Raw genomic sequence first — 22,321 nt, forward strand, 5'->3', positions numbered from 1 at the left:
CGAACAATAATAACAGATCCGCTTTCATGAAACCAGAGTACGCTCATTGCTTTCTCCAACACGATACCCGCAGAGATTTTTGAGAACAGATATTTTTTTATGAAAAAATAATTATAATTAACACCTTAAAATTATAGAGCTACTTTTTATCTTATAACTCGGTAAAGAATAAAACAAAATCATGTAAATTTTCAGCTTTAAGTATTTCTTTCTCTGAATTTGGTTTTCATAATGATATTCCTATTGTTCACTTCTAAATGCGTACAAATGAATTTATATTTAATTTCTTTTAGTTAGTGTATTATATTTATAATATACATATTTATGCTTATATATTTAAATTTTAATTAATTAATAAGGATTCGTAACTAATTGCTAAATTTAAAATATTCATTTCTGCAGTTTTTCCCCCTAAACTGATAGTAAGAGTTATTTTTTAGGAATGCAGTTAAAAAAATTAATGAAATCTTTGTATAAAATATATTACGTATTTTGCTAATAACCTTTTGAAATTCGGATCTAAATTCGAGTAGTGGAGCAAAAAAATTTTCCAAACTAAATTATTTAAATTATTTTACCTAGAAGGCTAGACATCCGTACTGTACATTATCCTCATGGTTGTGATAATAATACTGATAATAATTATGGTTTTCAGGCCTTATAGAAACCTGACAAAGAAACCAAATTATAAAATATAGAATAATAGTAACTTTTTTCTTTTTTTTAACCTCCGCGACCAGCGTTAGGTATTACTACAGAGGATGAGATGAATGATTTGTAGCGTGTGAAAATGCCATGCCTGACCGCCGGGATTTACACCTGGGACCTCCGGATGAAAGGCCGAGACGCTACCACCACTCGCACCACGGAGACAATCAGAATAATAATTACGATGGTAATTAAAGTTACACACACCTACGACGACGAAAAGTTCGTAACTTATTTCTTTGCCACGGTGGCAGATAATAATGAAATAAAAGGATTAATATACTTTTTCCTTAATAGGTATCTTTAATTCACCCTCTTTGGGGGGCGAAGAAATAATGAATATTTTTAATATCTTAACCTGCAAGGGAGCTAGGACCTCGGTCGACGGCTTAAAACCTTCCCTGGGGTAACACGAATGTATCCTGTTAGATCGAGAGTGTATCTGATGCGTGCAAAAGTTAAACTTCAATCTACTAACAGATACGCCTGAATTTTTAAAATCGGGCGATTGCTTGCAAGATATTACAAGAGCACCCCATCTCACTTCCCAAAAACAGCGCCCCAGGGGCACGCCGTTTGTTACCAGTCGATAGTGATGATCGGTCTAGACTTGCTCGAGGTGCTCGCATCACCTCCCATCAACACGTGCGTCATCCTCAACCTCGCATCACCCTTCACGGAAGCCAAGCCCTTTATTGTTAAACAGAATTTTTTTAAATTTATTTAATATTACTTTATTTAACGTAAATTTAATCCCATTATTTTTGTAATATTATTCATTCGAATCATTCAGTTCAAATCTTTAAACAGAAGTTTTTTAAATTTATTTAATATTACTTTATTTAACGTAAATTTAATCCCATTATTTTTGTAATATTATTCATTCGAATCATTCAGTTCAAATCTATTTCGCAGTGATAGAGACTTACAGTTCATTAATTCAATTCATTAAAGTTATATATATATATATATATATATATTTCCTCCCTCTCTCCCGAGATGAAATATATCTAAATATCTTCTCAGTGTTGCTAAGGAACGTGGTCAAAAATTTGGTTTAGTAGAATACTATAATTATTATTTATTTATTTGGTTTAGTAGTTTTTTTTGTTTATCCCGAACAAACAAAAGCCCTCTTCCTCTTTATGTAAGAGTATAAATGTAGAATGTGTAATTAATAAAATTATCTGTAATAGTCAAATAAATAAATAATATTAATAGCTTAAAATTTCGGAGGAACCTGTTTTAAATGTTCAGTTTTCTTTAAACGATACATTTTTTGGTGAATTTCGTATGCTGAACGCATAAGAGACAATTTTAGTCGGTTTCGGAATATATATATCGCGTTTATTATCAACTCGTACAAAATTATTTTTAAGTAAATTTTTATATTTTTCATGTTTGTTGTTTATTATTTTATTCTAAATCGTTTCCGTAGTCTGTAAGGTATTAATCTTCGTTTAATTGTTACGTATCCTTAACTGAATGGATAAACTAACATTCGGCATATTATATCATATACAATCGTGTCGGGTAGAGTTACTAACTGTAATATATTGTGGTAGTGCAGTAGGATAACAAGCAAATGCCTTGCCTCAGGTCCTAAAATACATTCATTCAGCCATTGGATCCGAAATGATTGAAAGTAAATTGCATTTGTACCCACTGTAATTGGACATTACTATACCGTTTTTTTTGTTTTTTTTTTATTGTTATTAGGAAAATTGAATTTTGTGAAATAATAATTACTTATGTAATATTCTGGACACCACGAGAAATGCAATTAATTTCAAATTGTTTTCTTATCAGTTATCGTCAGTTTTTTTTAACGTTTACCAATATACGCGGTGTATTTTATTTACACTTTTTGTATTTTGTGTGTATAACTTTCATTTAAACGTAATATCATCCGATGTGATTGATATAATTTTTTTCATTGTTAAGTGAATTTTTTTTGTTTTTATTTTTTAATTTATGATGCGTATTGGGTTCCCCTTTTTTCAGTAAACAGTTATAATAGGTCGTTAAATTAATTAAAAAATTATCACTTTTGTTTTTTGTTAATTTTAATTAATTATTTATATGGGCTTAGTTATTTGTTTACGGAACTTCTGTGCAAAATATTTTCTTCTAGATTTAATATGCACCAGGTTTTAATATAACCACTATAAATGTATAAGTTTAGCCTATATTTCTGGTTTCATCTTGAGCTAACAGCTGCTATATTCTCTATCTATCTACCTTTCCATTGTGAGCGTTGTTAGCTTCTCACGATTAACTATAAGTAAACCAATGCGAATCACCTTTTGTTCTGACGGGAGTTGTACATACTTCTTTATTAGGTGCCAGATATAATTGAGGTTTTCCTTTGCCGTGGGTCAAACGGTTTACGTATTCGGCTTGCTTTTCAAACGAATACCGTATGTGCGAAAAAGAACTCCGCGTTAATTTAAATTGAATTTACTTTATTACATTTAGAATGACAAATGTGTTGTATTACATGAAAGAACTAAGTCTAAAGTTTTTTTTTTATCTATTAATGTAACTCAGTACGAGCACCGTTTAAAGTCCTGGATACGTCAGACCAAAAATCCATCTCGTTCCTCACTCTGGCATGCATTTCCACAAGAATCGCTTCCACGATTGTTATTCTTTGGCGCAGATGGTCGAGTGACTTTGTTTTTTCTTAGTAAACGATGTCTTTACATCGTTTAAAGAAATCCATCGGCGTCTAATCGGTATTTCGCGGAGGCCAAGTGTTAAGAACTTCTCTGCTTATCCGGCATTCAGGGAACCTGTCTTTTAACGCAGTACGCACAAATTCTGCTGTTCTAGAAGGCCTCCATCCTGCAAATTAGCCCCTCTATATTCTCAGTCTGCGTAAATACTAAATTTTCTAATATGTCGGGAGTACGCTGTTCTCGTAATAGTTTGCTTGGGGGAAAAATATACCCAAAAATTCGATTTAGCATGACATTACACCATACATAAACTTTCGGAAAATTACGGACGAATTTCACCGATTTGGATGGATCTTCTGAGGCCTCATTTTGATAATTATGGCGATTCATGACTCCGTGAAACATGAAAAGTTGCTTCATCAGAAAATAGAATCCGCTGCACGTATTTTTCATCAGCAGAAATGAAGTCTAACACGGTCGTTACGAGTTGAACTATTTGTGGCTTATCGTTAGGTTTAATTACACGAGTACCTGCAGTTTATAAATACGAAGTTTGAATCGCTTTCGAACATGATGGACAATGGTTTTAGGAATGTTTAGTTGCCGATTAACTCTACAAACCGAAGTTTTATATTTCGTTAGAAAGACGTCAAATTCTTTCTCTGTTTTCACTACCTGTTTTAGGCCTACCTGGTGAGTATCCTTTCAAAAAGCTTCAGGTCTCAAAAAAATTGTTTGCACCACTTACGTATGCTTTTTTATCACTCAGAGATTATCTACGATAGACTAGCATATAATTTTTTTGTAGGACAGCCACCAATTTTGTTTCTGCGAACCAGTACACGCGCTTTGCTTTCTTTTGTGTGACACCGTGGAACTGAAGCCGTAGGATTACAACAGATTCGTCTATGCAACAATGTAATGCAGCTGCTGTATGGCGGAGAATGTGTGAACTAAAACTTAATTGTTTTCTCTTCAAGATTGCTCATAAAACAATATTGTGTGCTGCATTCGTTTTTGAAACCCTAGAGTTCTTTTTCGGATACCCGGTACTTCCTAAATTGTCTACTACACACATTGTTTTTTTACACATTACTGACAGGTTCCACCACGATATTGTTGTGTACTATGACTTTAGTAGTATTTTTCAAGCGCTGCTCAAGTATTCAATAATTGGAAAAATCAAGCGACTGTTTATCTTCTCATTATCAGAAATATACGTAAAAGTGTTGGCAGGGTTCGTGGCCACTTAAACAATAAAAGTGCTGATTACCTGTTAAGGAAGATTTTCGTGGAGCGCACTATTGATTCTGATAAAGTATGCTTTATAAAATAACGATTGGGAGAGCTTGAAAAAAAAACTGCTGATGATTGTCGAAAATAAACTGTATAAAATTGAAACCATTGTTTTTTGCCTTGCAATCATCATTGCGAAACAATTGCTGTAGCGCACTTTATTTTTTAATGGTGTTTGGTTTATATCAGATTGACGTATATTCCTTATCATCTGGTTAGTTATATTCTCTTTGGGTAACTGCTACATACTGTTGAGTCACATTTTCCTTGACTGCATATAATAAAGTTATTATGTTGGATGTTTAAATTAGCACGTAATAAATCTGTAGTATTCTAAACAATGCTTTGACAAAATCGACATTTTTAAAAAATCTTAATATTATTTAGGATATTGCCTTAATTTGAATGTTCTTTAGAGAAAATTTTCAGTTTTAATGGATGCTATTTACATTTCCACCTCCATTATTTGTAGTTTTTTTTTTCTCTTTTGAACTGTCCTGTGGTGAACAGAATGGTGTTGTTATTTGTAGGTCGGAATATCACCTTCATTTCGTTGAGCTCGGTACGCAATCATACATTTGGTCTGGTGAAGAAGAAAAGCTGGAAGCATTTTACTTTACACTTTCTAGTAACCGTGGCATGGGTTGCTTGTTATTCTTAAACATGGATATGTCATTTTTAGGAGTGACTTGTGACTCATGTTAGCTCGCTTATTACCGGTACGGATATTTCATTTAATATACATATGTATATTTGCTAATTTATTTATATTCATATTTTTTCATCTCATTCGAACCTATGTGCCTTCCTTTATAAGATCCAAATATTTCATTAATTAAAATGTCATTTGGCTATAACTCTGGAACCTGTGAAAATAAGTACTACTTATGATATATCGTTGAAAAGTTCTCAATGAGGGCTTATTACTGCAGTTAAGAAAAACTCCAAATGTTTTTGGATTTTGGGCTTTTTTGGACACTTTTGGTTCAGTCGATTGCAATCAAAAGGGGAGGAGCACAACATAATGTTTTTCGCGATCACAATACTTTCTTTACTTCGTACAATGAAGTAAAACCGTTGATTTACTTTATATTATATTTTAACCAAAAAAAAGAGAAATTTTTCTTTTTTAAATTTAAGTAACTTTTACTGTTCATACTTTTTATATTCTAATTTGTTTTGTTTCAGGTGCCTTATTCAGACCGTAATATCGACTACAGTAAGTTTTATCTCAGATTTTTATAATTTGTCTTTATTTAGGTATTTTATGATTATTATTACTATTGTACACATATTTGTTTATTAGAGATAATATTAGGATATTTACTTTTGTGTGGTTAATTCTGCATACAACAGAGAATAGTTTTTCTCTTCCAACTAGAAATAATAGCCCACCCTAAAATGTATTAATATAACTCGGTTTCGATTTTTTCCCTTGGATTTATTGGTTTGATATAACTAGAACATTATCATTAAAAGTTCTTCCGATTTACTTATGTGTATTTAAATAACCGAGTAAAAAAAGTCCATTGTTTAAATTAGACTAGTTATTAAACAGAAAATATTTCATTCATTTGTTTATTCTTTGTATTTTCGTACAAATAATGTATAATCCAAATAATCATACGTTATTATATTATTAACGTATGATCTATGCTAAGCGTACGAATACGTACGCTTAGCATTCGTATGCTAAGCGAATACGAATACGGATATTACGGATATTTATAAAAAGCGGTGATCTATGCTAATTGATATTCAATTAAAATTCAAAGATAGAAACGCCTCATTAGAAATTATGGAATATCAGAATTTAAAACAAAATTTGCATATCATTTGTTAAGCAGCGTTAACAGTCGATACAAAAAGAGTAAAAATAAATAGATATAACAGAAATATTAATAGTAAAAATAAGCTTTTTGAAAAATAATTGAATAAATGAAAGAAAAAAAACATATATTTTACAATTAATTAAATTTTGCCTTTTTATGTCGGCACTAAATTAAGAATAAGTAATATATCCTTGTAATTTTTAAAAGTGTAATAAATTTAAAATATTTCTATTCGTTTAAACTATTTTTCAGTTTGTTTTAATGTTTTTAAACTTTTAATTTATTTTAATTTTAATTGTGTATAATCCTAGTAAAAACCCTACCTGTATTAATAAAAAACAAACCGTCCCCGAGAAATTAAAAGGCGAGAATCATCCACTTCGGTAAAAATAAAAAAGAAATAAGTGTTTAACGATGGAAAGCTATTTTTAGTGATTACGAGATAGGATTCTGGGATATTAAAGTTTCATTATGAGTGTAGGAATATAGAATATATTTTTCTTTTAAATTCTCTTAAGTTTTGTAATTAATTTTTTTTCTAACTTTTACTGTATCATAAGTTCGAGTGGTAGGTGGCCCAACAAGTAGTATATATCATTATGCCACAATAATCCAAGTTTAACCCACCGGGTTGGTCTAATGGTGAACGCGCCTTCCCAAATCAGTGTATTTGGAAGTCGAGAGTTCCAGCATTCAAGTCCTAGTAAAGTCAGTTAATTTTACACGGATTTGAATACTAGATCGTAGATACCGGTGTTGTTTGGTGGTTGGGTTTCAATTAACCACACATCTCAGGAACGGTCGAACTGAGATTGTACAAGACTACACTTCATTTACACTCATACATATCATCCTCTGAAGTATTATCTTAAAGGTAATTACCAGAGGCTAAACAGGAAAAAAAATAATAATCCAAGTTTACGTGATGACAAAAATGAAAAAAATTATTATTCTACATTGATAATATAATTTTTAATTTAAAAAATCTTCTATTAATCTAGAAAACTTACAACCGGGACTATTAGGAGTTTTTGTTTTATTAAATTTAAAAAAAATCATGACAGTTTTGTTAAAGGTTAGGGCTTCAACTGACATATATGTATATATTTTTATTTATTTATAGTTTGAACTGAGAACCTTGTTCTTTTTTTTTTGAAGTCGTTTAAAATTTTTTTGGAATGTTCTCAAAAGAAGGCATATCCATAATAATTAATTATAATTTTATCGATTCCTCAGTTCTTTTCTTTGATCATCATTTATAGTGATAATTTAAGAGTAAAAGCTTGTTTACCAAACGCAGGTCTTTACAAAGGAACGTCTGCACTTTAGGAGTGAGGTACTTAGCCGCCTATCGATTCCAGATAGAAACTTCAGTATTATAATACTGTATAATTAATATTCTGTACCATTTTAATAGATCTTGATGACGCATTGTTAAAAATCATATTCCTTGGGGAAGACCTGTCGGAAGGTAATGAAGAAGAAGATGTTAAAAGAGGTGAATCGGCAACTAGGAGTAGCGTAGGATTGATGGAATATTGAGGATAGCGTAGAATGGGATAATTGGATTTTGCTTCAAGGATATATCGTCGATTAAAGAAAAACCACGAACGCGATTATATTTAAAAAGAATTATTGTGTTGGGCTGCCATTGTTACTTTATTTCTCTCTACTTCATATATTTTAAAATTTATCGAGTCTATTATATTTTCGTACGTATATAAGATTTCACACATTTAAAGTAATTTGGTTAACTGATAAATAAACTAATAATGTCACTGTTAACAGCGGCGACAATACCCAACACCACCGTTACACCAGCCGGTAGAAGCCAAAGCGATGGTTATGTAACCTATCCTACTTCATCTGTTCTACCTCTAACTCTCATCCGTTTTGAATTGTCAGTTTTAATTAATAAACGAGCTGACAGTATTAGTGGTTTATGGGGTTTTACGTATGCCGTAGAATGAAATTTACGTTTTTTTTGCGGTTTTTTTTTTTTTTTTTTTTTTTTTTTTTTTTTTTTTTTTTAGCGCTAGATGTCCCTGGATATTGGAATACGGTTTTATTGCACGGGCGTTAAACATATAAAGCAATTTTCTCACCCACATCCCCTCTATTAGCACCTACTTCTTTTTCACCTCCGTAACGCCCCTTTCCTATCTATAGAATGATATTAAATGTTATGGATAGCTATTCGAATACTATTACTAATATATGTATTTGTATGTATGTATGCTTTGTTTTTTTATTATTATACTTTTATATTCATTACGTGTAATAAATAAATAATTAGTATAAATCACTCAGATTCCTAAAATGAGAGAAATTCTAAAAGTATGATATTTAATTAAATCTGGTAAATTGGTTTAATATTGTACAATTAGCTTGGAAAAATCCACCTGCTCTTCTATAGTCTGTAAAAAGATTAAACCTTTTTGGATATTTTGTATTTCAAATTTTAATTACACAGGAATTTTTATTGTATTATCGTTTGGGAAAATGCTATACTTTAAAACATCATCAGTATAGTATTATAGATCAAATTTTTCTTATATTTTACTCCCTTCTTTTACTTATTTAATTTTCTCCCCGTATTATCTTAAATTGAGCGAAAGCTCTGTTTACGTAAAAGAGTGAAGTATTCCTGAATAGATCCGAATTTATGATTTATTTTAACATCGTAAAATGGGGTATTTTGCAATGCATCGAAATTTTTTTTTAATTTTCTAATCAGGAATGCCGTCATTGAGGCTTTTTTACGTTCCTGCTATAGCTATTACAGGAAAGTATATAGATCAGTCAAAAAAAAAAAAAAAAACTAAAAAAATGGTCTTTTTTTAACTCTTGTACCGTATGAAGACATTTAAAAAAAGATATTTAAATAAATTGTAAATAATCTGCGAAAAAAATTTATTTCCATGTTCCCAAGTCCAAAAAGTTTATTTTTGTCAGACGGACGTTTGTTTTTTCTTACAAAAGTTGAAGTTTTTATATCCAAAATCCAAAAAATTTGGATTTTGGACTTTTTCTTAACTGCAGTAGACTTTTTCTTAATTTAGTTTATTTAGTATTATTTCTGAATCTTTGTATTTTGAAAAAAAAAATTTAATAATTTTATAATTTATTATTACTACTTAGGGATTATTTTTTTTAAAATTAATTTTGCCCGAACCCTTTGAGTATGCAGCTCCAAAGTGAAAAAAAAGTTTCTGGCTATGCCAGAAATTTTGAAAAATGACTTGCACAGCTTGACCGACTGAAACCGATTGAAACTTCATTGTTGGTTTTTAAAAAGTAATTTATCCTTTAAGTAAGACAGTTTTTTTTTTGCAGGGAAGTAATTCCATATTATTAATCTAACTTAAAAGCTTTTGATTTCCACTAAAATTAAAGTACAGTAAGGTAAGATCTACCTAATTTAAAAATAATCACAAAAAAATTATTATTAGTTTTATTTAAATATTAAATTAGATTTAGGTAAAATGTAATTAATCTTAAATAAATTGATATGCGAGGTTATCAAATATTTTTGATTTTATTTTTTTGCACATCCTAATTTGATTATATTGATTGTACGTGTACTTTACCGTTATACGATGGCATTATGTTTTTTAAGAAACTATTTGTAACTGTGAAGGTCACAATTACAAATAGACTAGGAGGGTTTTTGCTTTTACCTTTTTCTCCGTACGCTGCCGTAACTACGGTCATGGTCATTAGGTACTCCCTCATAAATTTATTTAAATATAGCTGTTTAATAATCGTTTTTTATTCCATTCTAAAGATTTCGTATTTTCGGATATATCTAGCGGTCCTCATCCTACTGAAAAGCGGTACTTGGTTCAAAACAGCAAGATTAATTTATGTGTTATCAATGGCTAAGAAGGCGCTGGTTATGCAATATTAGCTACAGTCAAGTAATATATAGTTTTAACAATGAAGCTATGTAGTAGGCTCAGTTAAGACTAGGCCAAGTTTAGTTGTAACTGAGGATACTGGTGCAATTTTTGAAAATATCCGATGATTCGTATTTTTTTCACAGTAATTGTAATTATTTATTTGTTGTAGCAGCTATATACTAATCGTCCGATTACATATAAAAATGTTAATTATAATAATAATTTTTTTTTTTCACCTCGCAAAATACGAGTATATATTATTACATTAGCTTAGTTTTCAAGTATTATATTTATTTATTTGTTTTTTCTAATCATTTTATTTTTCTAATACCTAACGATGTTTGTTTCATTTTTCGATGTTTTATTATATTTATTTATTTTTGGTGAGAATTAAGGATATTCCTTGTCTAAATACTTATACAAAATTAAGCAGTTGATCAGGTGCTCTTTCGGTTTTTTCTACTCTGTTTAGATTTTTTAGTAATTCTTTTTCATTTTAAAAAACTGTTATAAATCTAGAATTATAAGCTTGGGAAATTGAACCACATTTATCTCTCTACTAAATTTATTTTCAACTGCTTTTTGTTCGATCTTTTTTTTCGGTCAAACAAATGTCAAAAGAATGGAAAAATTATCACAACCCCCAATTTTAAGTAGAAAACTTATTTCTACTTTCTTCCGTCTAGTAAATTATAAAAATAGAAAAATAGAATCGTTTTGTTTAATAACGTTATCTCTGTAAATATTTAAATAAGTCTCTCGGTTACCGGACTGGACAAGCTTCTGGAATTGTTTTTAATGTTAAACTAAATTCTTTCTAATTGTAGGTGGAACAGACTACAGAAATTCGGTCTGGCGGACTCTGGTATGTGTCCGCAATGCGGATTGTTGGACGATGGTTATCGTCTGAGATATGAATGTGCTAGGTATGACTTATGCGCACAAAGTCCATTTGTCGGCTTGATATTATCGGGTCGACACTTGATCTCCGCGTGGCGATCGCAACCGTCATATGGAGGGTGTCTTCCCCTACGGGGTCAGGATGTAGAGGTTGAGAATTAACAGGATGGGAAAAAATTCATAGTATAAAAAAAAGTTTCCTAGCTTATATATATTTATTTATATTAATATATTTATATATATTTAATTCCGTCGAGTTAATTCAGTAATAGATAGGACTTTTTGACCGACTTATATATTAGATTATACTACTAAGAGTGAAAGTAAGTGGCTACCCAAATCTTGACCCTTAATATCTCTATAGTACTTTGATGTGTAAAGTTTCAACATGATGTTCATACTTAGTTAATACCAATTAAATCTCTCAGAATTTCTTTTAATAAGTTCTTATTTAATGTTACTGTACCGTCGAGTTGTCAAGCAAAGTATTTGCCGTTTCTTCAATTTTTTTCGTTTTTTATTCATTTTCAACGTTAGTACGGATCAAGAAAAAATCAAGACGAAATGTAGTTTGAAATTCCCAGCTTCCTACGTTATGTTTTGCTTCCAAATCATGTATTTCTATGAGAACTGGAAATATTTTGTATTTATTTACTCGGATTTCATAGTAATTGTAGAAATTTTTTTTTTCAATAAATATTTATTATTTTTATTTTATATAAAATAATATGTTACGAAACTTTTGTTTTACAGAAAAAAAAATTATTATAAGCCTGTGTTAAACTATCGTTCAATTATTATTTATGGCTTCAAAAAAACCCAAAACTTCAAAAAAAAAGTTTTACAAAAATATGTCAAATAAAAACGATAAAAAACTGATGAAAAGATGTTGAAGTAGAATTATAAAATAAAAAAATTAACCGATTCCAATAATTTGTCATTGTAACAGATTGATATTATGCTTCAAATAAACAAATTTTTATAATTAACTTAGTTACGCTATTTTAAAATAATAATGTTGACACCATCTGTCATGTTTACAATTACAGGAGGCTTTCTGATTTTGTTTGTTAAACGGTATTGGTATCTAATATACTGTTTCATATTTTTTGCTTGTAATATACCGTTATTTTTATGTGCTTCGGGGGGGTTTTATAAATACTAAATTTTCTTGATGTCTCCAGTTAAGCTGCTAAATTTTTCTACCTTATTATATGCATCAGTAATAACTGTAGCATATTAATTTATTAGGCTAAACTAATTACGTAGCTTGGTTTACTGTTATTTGGTTGGCTATTTAATTAAAATAATAACAGGAACCCATCAGAATAAAAGCTAAACAGATTTTCAGATTCAATGATAAATTTCAGTTTTATAATGGGATAAACGTCTTTAATTTATACAGATAATTTCTTTTACGGTCTTTCTTCAAACTTTACCCAAACGTTTTTGTAACCTTTCTTTTATTTATTATTTATCCATATTCTATTTGGATGCAATTTTTTTTTTTTTGGTTATCCATTTATTCTTAACAAATATTATGCTATTTTGTCTTATTATCTCGGATGTGTGTTTTTAACCGTTATTGACTATAAGTTTTACGATTGATCACAATAGATTTAAGCGCATTATTCTGGTATACAAATCGACGCGGTGTGTAACTTAAATATAATTTTTAAGAATTAAAGAGAAATTGGATGCAGATAAAGTCGATTTTAAATTATTGCAACAGTTTTGTTGAACATATACCTAGCGTTTATTTAATGATTGTGGAAACTCAACACGCTACTAATTTATATTCCTGAGAAAGTATGTAACCGTGTTTAGTTTTAATAATGTATGTGTTTATGTAAATCGATAATATGATTTATAATAATGTTTTAACTGAGTATTTTAAAACGTATGAAACAGAATCTACCTATCAATTCGTGATCGACTTGTTTGTGAATGGCGAAGAAAAAGGATATATTAAAAAATATTTCGGCAAACGGGCTCAATCACGATTTGACTGAGAGCGTTGACCTAAATTAGTAATCCTTGTTAAACCTAGACTAAATCTATACGTGAAAACCGATTGAACAAACTACATTATAAATGTACGACTCATCTGTACCCGTGAAACGTGCCAGATAGTACTCCAAATCTAAAAAGCTTACAACAAGATCCTAAATGGAAACAAAAGGTTGTCTTCAGTAATAAAAACTAATTTAAAAAAAAATTGTCCAATCGTTCAATATTCTATTACTCTTTTTTAAAAAAGTATTAATTCACATTTAGATTAAACGACGACAGACGTTTTTTTTTAAGTAAGAATATTTTGGCGTAAATTAATAAATAATTTATTGTAACTCGAGAACTTATACAGGAGATATACTCTGATGTGTCTGTATATACTAGGGTTTTATCTTGCGAGCAGCGTGACGTCCGTTATAGTAGAGACCTCTTAGTGAGCGGGCCACGCCAAACATTTGTTTCTAAAACCTATTTAAGGTCTCCCACTATTTTTTTCTGCGTTGATGGTTTATCCTCGGCGAGGATAGTCGATCAAGAATGTCTTTCCTCGAAAATATCGCGATGGTTAATGAACATCCGTATCGTGAATATTGCTTCTCTCTTCGTCGAATAACCGACACAATTCCGCATATTCGTCTCGTTCATCACGGTTCTTCTTAAATTAGAAATAGTTATCGATGAATGTTTATCTGCATTTAAAAGATGAATCGCCGGTCGCAACAGCGGGTTGAAAGGTCGACGTGGATAATGAAATGCTACAGAAAAAACCGTCAGATGCGCTCAAGAGCTTGAAGTTAACCGACAGCGTCACAGAAAATTTGAAGTACGTTCCCGACCGGATTGCATTCCAAAGGATTTGTAATTAATATTATAAGAACGATTCTTACTTCAAAAATTACTCTCGTAAGAAAAGTTGAACATTTTAATTTAATCTCTGGCGTATAAATCGATCCTTGTTTTTTTTATTTTACTTATTTTTGTTCTGAAATCTCGACGTAGTGCTTGGGATTTACCATTAGTTCATACTACGTAAAAAAGGAGTCTGTGAAATGTAGATTTTTACGCATGTTGTTGTGAAAATAATATCTTAAACGGTTGGTTTAGAAGATTGACGTCGCTTTTCTCCGTTGAGTCAGGTGACTAGAATAATCTTTCTTAGATATCTTAGAATTTATTGATTCAAAGTATTAATTCTGATTGCTTCATTTCAGAGTCGATTCTTCTAACTTACCTTCTATTTTATGTTATATATTTGTAAACATCACCTTAAAAAGTGTCTTTTAATCTTGGAATTATAAAATATAAAACTTGTTGGAAAAGGTCTGTTTAAAAATTCGGAACCTGTCGTAAGTTTTCCTCGAAAAATTCGTTTAAGAATCGGATTTTTTTTTTTCTACTTGACGTAGTAAAGTATTGTGATTGCGAAACATTTCCAGATTTCAACGGAAATATCCATTTTGATTAGTTTCGGCGTGGCGTCTGTACGTATGTATGTATGTATCTCGCATAACTCAAAACCGATTAGCAGTAGGATGTTGAAATTTTGGATTTAGAATTATTGTAGTATCTAGTTGTGCACCTCCCCTTTTGATTGCAATTGAATGGAACAGTAGTGTCCAAACAAGCCCAAAATCCAGAAAATTTGGATTTGGGTTTTCTTAAGTGCAGTAATTAGCCCTCATTGAGAGCTTTTCAACGTTATATAAGTAGTACTTATTTTCATTGGTTCCAGAGTTATAGCCAAATAAAACTTTTAATTAATGAAATGTTTGGATTCTAGGGAAGGAAGGCACATCGGGTTGAATCAAACTTTATATATTTTTTTAAATTTAAATATATCGATTTATTAATAAATTATTAACTTGTCACTGTAAAAAAAAATACGATGAATAATAATTAAATAACAAAAAATTTAAAAAAAAAAAAATGAAAGTATCAGAAGTTTTTAATGATATAAAGTTTTATGTTCTTTTTGTTTAAAAAAAAAATGTGTAAATGTAATAATAAACGTGCAATGAAGTTATGTGCTGTCCACATCAGATTTTACTAACACGTATTTCTAAAGTAGCAGCCTAGATAACTGGAAGAGCTGTAGACCGAAACAAATTTTTAATCGACTCCAAACTTGATGAATTTTTATTTTTACTTATTTTTAAGTCTTCTTCATCATAATCGATTTGTCGACTATAATTCTGTATTAAGTTTCTTTCTGATAATGTAAAGGAAAACGTTTTTTGGAAAAATAAATAGTATACATCAGCGTTTCTTAACTTGGAGGTTCGAAATTAGCCTATAAATTTACACGTAAAGAATAATGGTCATTTTATGAGAAAAAAAATCATTTATTATAAACATTTTACTTACATTTATAACTGCATATTTAAAGAAAATAAATTAATGAGATGGTTGCGTTTGTTTTTCATTTAAAAGTTTCTCCATACGTAGATCTATGATAGAAACATAGAAAAAAAATGGTTTTCGAGTGATTAAAGACGATTTATATATAAAAACCCTATTCCTATATAAAACTTTTTTTACAATGGTAAAACGTGGCAGAAGAGATTAATATTTTTGATGGTTCTGTGACTAAATTTCCATATTCACTTCAACAAGCAAGCCAAAACGTGTCTAAATCTTCAGATGTGAATTGTAGTTTTATCGTTTTATCGGGAGACATTTCGATGTACTGGTCGTGAATCTCAACCGGTAATTTAGCAGCAAGAACGTTTTCAGTAAATGGATTCAGTACACCCATCTCTTCGAGAAATCATTTTTATCTTCCGGGAATTCTCCACCGACTGAATTTTTATCCAAACTGTGGTGAATAATAGTGTCTTCTCTAAATAGTGTCTTCTAATCCAAATTTTTCTCATTATAATTTGAAGTGAATGAAAATATATCAAAATTTTTGCTTTGAAGGCGAATAATCAAAATATCAAACTTAATGAAAGTATGAACCTTGTTAATAATAAAATGTTTTTATCACGTCCTTGTAAATTCAAATTGAAATCGTTTAAATGCGAAAATACATCAGTTAAGTAGGCCAACAGCAGCAAATGCTCATTATTCTGTGAAAACATTGAGAATGGTATTTTTTATCCTGGAAAATTTTTATTAATTCATCTCACAATCCCAGTACCGGTTAATATTTCCCTATCGATAAACATCAGACTTCTGTTGGGAAACGAAGAGATTTTTTCTTTTCGCCCATTTAATCGCATAGTTTAGCAATCAGCATACTCTATAATGGCCGACTTTTAATAAAATTATCCATTTTTACAGCTTTACAAAGAATTTCTTTGAGATTTTCGGCATAGTTTTGTGGTGACAGTATGTTTCTGAAGGAAGCAGTGCGTCGATTTCGCCTTTGGTATAAGTCGATCTTTTAATTTTTTCCGAAATCCTCTATTCTTTCCTGATATCGCCTTTGCATCATCACTACACACTGCAATATATTTTGTCCAATCTGTATTATAGTTTTTAGTAGCTTCATAAAATCTATCAAAAAGACATTGCCCTTTTGCGTAACCAGGTTTTGATTTGTAAAACAACATATTTTCTTTGATCGATATGTCTCTATCGCATTGATTTCACAAAACATAAGAATGTGAAATGTTTGTCAAATCTGTTGATTCATCAAATGAATACGAAAAATATTCACTTGAACTCACTTGCTGAATTATCTAATTGCGAACATCGGCAGCGTGACATCGATTCACCTTGAAACTGTGTCGTTAGAAATCGGGATTTTTTTTCAGTCTTTTTTGCTTCTTTCACGCCAGTTAAAATACTGACCGTCTATCACTACGGTTGTATGGGGTTTGGACATCTTAGCTACTCTTAATGCTACGAAATAAGATGCTTCAAGTGTACTTTTATCAGTATGGCTTGTTTTACAAATAGAAGCTTTTTGATTTCTCAAAGTATGTAATTTTTTTTTCAAAATATTTTTAGGATTTGCTTTTACGATCCAGATGTTTATTTTCCACGTGTCGAATTTATTTTGATGACTTCATACTTTCTTCGGAGAGGACTTGAAAGAAAACAACGTACTGTGGCTTTCCATCCAACAAGGTGAAACCGTAATTTAAATAAGTGTCATGGTACAATCTTGTCTTTTTACCAATCGATTCACTATATATAGATGGCCCATTCGTTTTTTCACAAATTTATTCATTTTGCATAAAAATAGATACACCGTTTAACCGCACACTAAAAAAGCAAACCTAAATCATTATTATTTTCAACGAAACAATGATTTTAAAAACTTAACTAAAAGCATCAGACGCACGCTTCGGATTCGAAACCAAACTGACATTCAGCAATCCTTTGTTCCCTTTATTCTTCTGAGAGCACGGCGTGTTTCAAACCGTATCTCATGCATGTTCGAACATGTCCCTCTCACCACGAATATTATGCAAGCGGACCAAATTATAAGGAGCACGTACACACGAAATTGGAACCTGTAAATTGTTAATGTTTGTACACTTTATACATGCCTGTATGTTTGTTCTTAGATTAGTTTTACGGTTATAAGCCGTCAGGGGGCGATGCAATAGATATATTTTTAAGTTCATTTTAATATTAATTATATGAAAATTATGCGCAAACGTTAAAATGTGCAAACACTTAGTATTACGTATAACGGTAAATATGTTTATTCTTTTATCGGAAACCGTATAAATATGTTTTGAGAAATTCGTTTGACACTAGAATTTTTCAACCCACATCGTATGAATAAATATGTCGGTGAAAATTGGCCGTAAGAAGTAAAGTATTTGCTGGAATGTTATATTATAGATAAAAATGTACATGCTAAAATTATATTAAAGTCACACGAGATTTTATCGTGAAATTCTGAAAAAATTGAAGTTTTTCCTGAGTGAAAAAGTGATTTGGCTTAGGCCGGTTGATTTGTGTCAGATTTCCTTACAATTTTCTCAATAAATACTCAAATCAAGATACGAGTATAATGAAGTTTGAAACCTTTACGATACATTCAACGTACTTTTTTTTATTTTTACGGTATGTGCGTTTTGTGTTTGTCTGTTACCATTTTCCTCAGAAACTACTGGACCGATTTCGATGAGATTTTTCCATTACATAGGTATCACTTCAGAACAGGTTCTTAAACATATTTTACGGTTATAGGCCACCAGGGTAGATGTGTTTCCTAAAATGGCTGGACCGATTTTTTGCATCACGTAGGTATCACCGTAGAACATGTTCTTAGATTAGTTTTACGGTTATAAGCCGTTAGGGGGCGCTGCATTAAATTTTATATAACCCCAAAAACATAAATCCAAGGAAGTAAGGTGTGGATCATAGGAGCCATACAATCCACTCTCGTAGTTAGACCAATCGCTGAGGAAATGTTTCATTAAAAAAATCCTGATCATTTGGGCAAAATTAGGACGAGCTAATTTTGCCTTAATTAAAAATTATGACGACTAACTGGAAAATGGAATTTCGCTAGCTTTTCCACACATTAACTTGGAGTGTTTCTATTTCATTTAACGTACAGTTCATTTTTTTACAACGCTTTGTTTTCCGAAGCTGTAACCATTTAAAACACCACTATTATTTTACGGACACGCAAAATATATCAAAGAATCTTAGGTAGATCTATTTTAACTTTTACTTTCTAACTGAAAACGGAAAATGGAATTTGTGGCGTTGCATATCCTTTTAACATATCAAGGAATATATTCCCCATTATTGTTATTTTAGCAAAAAATCTGATGGAGTAACATGACTTCCTTTTACGCCTAATAATTACATATACACATTCTTTTAAAATGAAAAGTACATAAAATAATATTTCATTAATAACTTTTGATATTTTTTTTTATTGTGATTATTAAATATTATTTATTGCAATTTTTTTTTGCAATCACAGGTTAATAATTATTAATAAACCAATATGTATTTAAATTAGAAAAAAAAAAATTAAAAAAAGGGAGATGAAGTCAGATTCGAACCGATTTACCCACTACTGGGTTGATATAGTGGTGAACGCGTCTTCGCAAAGCAGCTGATTTCGAAATCTAGAGTTCCAACGTTCAAATCCTAGTAAAGGCAGATTGCTTTTATACGGATTTGAATCCGTTTCGTTTTACTTTGGTGGTTGGGTTTCAATTAACTTCACATCTCAGAAATGGTCGACCTGTACAAGACAAGACTTCACTTCACTTCAGCTCATACATATTCATCCTCATTCATCATCTGAAGTAATACCTCACGGTGATTCCCCATGGCTAAACAGGAAAACAAGTCTTTCTACGTGGATTATTAAATAATTTTTGCCGGTCAAACATACTAAACTTTTATCATCAGCCTATAAACGTCACATTGTTGGGTACAGGCCTCTACTATCTTTAAAAAGTAATAATTAAAAAATAAAATTAAAAATTTTACAAAACCCACGACGAAAGGTGGTCCTTTAAAAAGAGTGAAATAATTGAATAATTGTATTTTTACCTTATAATCCTCTGTGTCATTGTGATATTGTTTTTAAGACAATAAAATGTAAGATTTTGATTGACCGTCGTGCGTGACCCGTAGACTGCATAGTAAGCTTTTTTTTCCTTCCTCGGGCCGGATCCTGCAGTTAAGTATTACATAGCCCAGGGGAGTGTCCTTTACTCTAACGAGCCTCCAAATCTCGGCCCGCCGATTAGATCTCACTTTGCGCCCGTCTCAAACCCAAAAAGAATAGGATCCACCAGACCCGGCTATGCCGTCCCTGAGTCCCCACTCCGGGAGTCGGGACTCGGTCTTTATGCGAATGTCTGTAACGGGGGACACCCCGAGTGGGGCTTCCCCGCCGGGACTCGGTCTTTTTCGTTCGGGGGGTACGAGAGTCCCCGTGTCTCATCGCTACCGCCCACTCGTGCAAGCACGTGAGAACGGCAGCACCGCAGAGGGCTGTCCCTCATCCCTGAGCCCCTCGATTCTTCTCCTGAAGAACCCTGCAATTGTATTAAAACTCTTGGGGCTCCGGAACAAGGCGATAATGTTCTCTACGCTGAGCGGTCTGGTAATCGCCGAGCAAGCTAGGCGGTATTCATCAAACTGCGGACACCAAACACCCGTGTTCTGAGGTAGCATAGTAAACTTCAGTTATCATCATAGTCACGCTAGACGGTTAATCAGAATTTCAAAATTTTGTTGTCTTAAAAACATTGTCACAGAGGATTATAAGGTAAAAATTCAGTTTATTTAATTATTTCACTCTTTTTAAAGGATCACCTTTCGTAGTGGGTTTTTTAATTTTTTTTATTTTTATAAATTATAAATATGTTAATAAATAAAAATAATAATTTTAAATTCGAAGTACATTAAAAATATATCAAGAGTGTACCAAATCCAATTACAAAAATGAGAAGTTATCAGTTTTTGAGAAAAAGGTACAAACAAAAGTATTGAGTTCTCAGTCGGGTTCCAGACTGCAGCTTTTTTTTTTAACAAGAATAAACACCTACAAAAATGGCGATCGGTTTTTCTGTTATCGCCCTAATGTTCGTAAATATTCGAGGTTCATTGACGTAAGTTATATCTGATAGAAAAATGTGCAACCTTTTTTCTGAACAAACTACGTATTTATCTAATCAGAATCTTGCATTCTGTTTTAATTCAAATATTTGTATCTTGAAACGTCGTAAAGAATTTTTTTAACGTTAATTTTTAAATTGCAAATGTAATGTACGGTTTAATCCATTCCTGTGCGCGCGAATGTGTGTGTGCTTGCATATGGGCGCTCGCTCGCGCGCATAGCTGGCTCGTTCGTTTGTGTTTATATGGTACATTGCATTGTGTGATCATTATTAAGGCTATATTTATTCATTATAGTACAGTATACAGTCTGAGGGCTTGGTCGGTATACGAAGCGATACGTACCACCAGCATATAATATTGTAATGTAATATTAGTGGCATACCATTAAATTACTAATGTTGTTGTAGTATTAATAGTAGAAACCATTATTATAATTGATGTTTAGATTCTTGGAAAACTCTTAAATAGTATAAACAACTGCCGTGCGCATAAGGAGCACGCACTACACACATTATTATAAACATTTCTTTATATATTTATATTCTTTATTTTTTTTACTTCTTTTTTCATTTTAAGCTGACTCAGATGAATTTTAATTGAATCGTGTGTACTGAATTGCATTATATTATTGTATTATTATACTGTATTGTATTGTTTAGTATTGTGTATTGCATTCGAATGCAGTTGCATTTCGTCGTGGTTCAACTGCATTGAATTACATATACTATATTATAGGTTGTGTTCTTGATCCTTCTTTTTTATTTCTTTATTCATCGTTTGTTTATTTTTTTATTATTATAACTTATTTAATTTTCCCGTTTATTTTTTCACTATAGAAATATTTTTTTCACCGTGTCTTGGATAACATTAAAAAAAAATCAACTCCTTAATATTTAAATCTAAATCGTCAAAAATAAATTATTTAAAAAAAAATGAAAGTAATACATTGATATTTACAAATAAATATTTGAAACTATATTAAATAAAATATGAGTGTCTTAAAAATAAATAAAAAATTAAAAAATAGCATTCTTTTATCATAGAAGGCTTAATTTCTTGTTCATAACACACGGTCTACGTTGCCAAATTTTACCTTTGTAACTACAAAACGAACCAAATTGTATAATAAAAAAGAATTTCGAAACTTTTTCTGTCGTGTTTGGATGTAATCATCGTCGGTGCTGCCGTTTTCACATTGCTGACAACAGGTGTTAGATGTGTGTTTAACATTTTAACATCTTGTGGAACATTTAGAATTATATAAGTGTATAAAAATATACAACAACGTTGTATACTGAATGAACGGACACGTTTCAAATCGCTCGCACTTTTCGACCTTATTCTTAATTCGAGTTGCTTAATTAAATAACCGCCAGCCGTAACTTAAACTGATACCAACTTGAAAACAACACCGGTCAGTAAGGAAGGCCGC

General features: G+C 31.1%; 1 long non-coding RNA gene across 1 annotated transcript in view; it reads left to right on the plus strand.

The window, feature by feature from the left end:
* The window catches only part of LOC142329368 (uncharacterized), a 533,988-nt gene that overhangs the window by 113,301 nt on the left and 398,366 nt on the right, over positions 1-22,321 (plus strand). Inside the window, exon 3 of the long non-coding RNA XR_012757481.1 lies at positions 5,874-5,904. This is a non-coding gene — a long non-coding RNA (uncharacterized LOC142329368). The remainder of the gene's footprint in view (positions 1-5,873; positions 5,905-22,321) is intronic.

This window comes from Lycorma delicatula, chromosome 8 (genome assembly GCF_047948215.1).
Source record: "Lycorma delicatula isolate Av1 chromosome 8, ASM4794821v1, whole genome shotgun sequence".
Taxonomy (NCBI): Eukaryota; Metazoa; Arthropoda; class Insecta; order Hemiptera; family Fulgoridae; genus Lycorma; species Lycorma delicatula.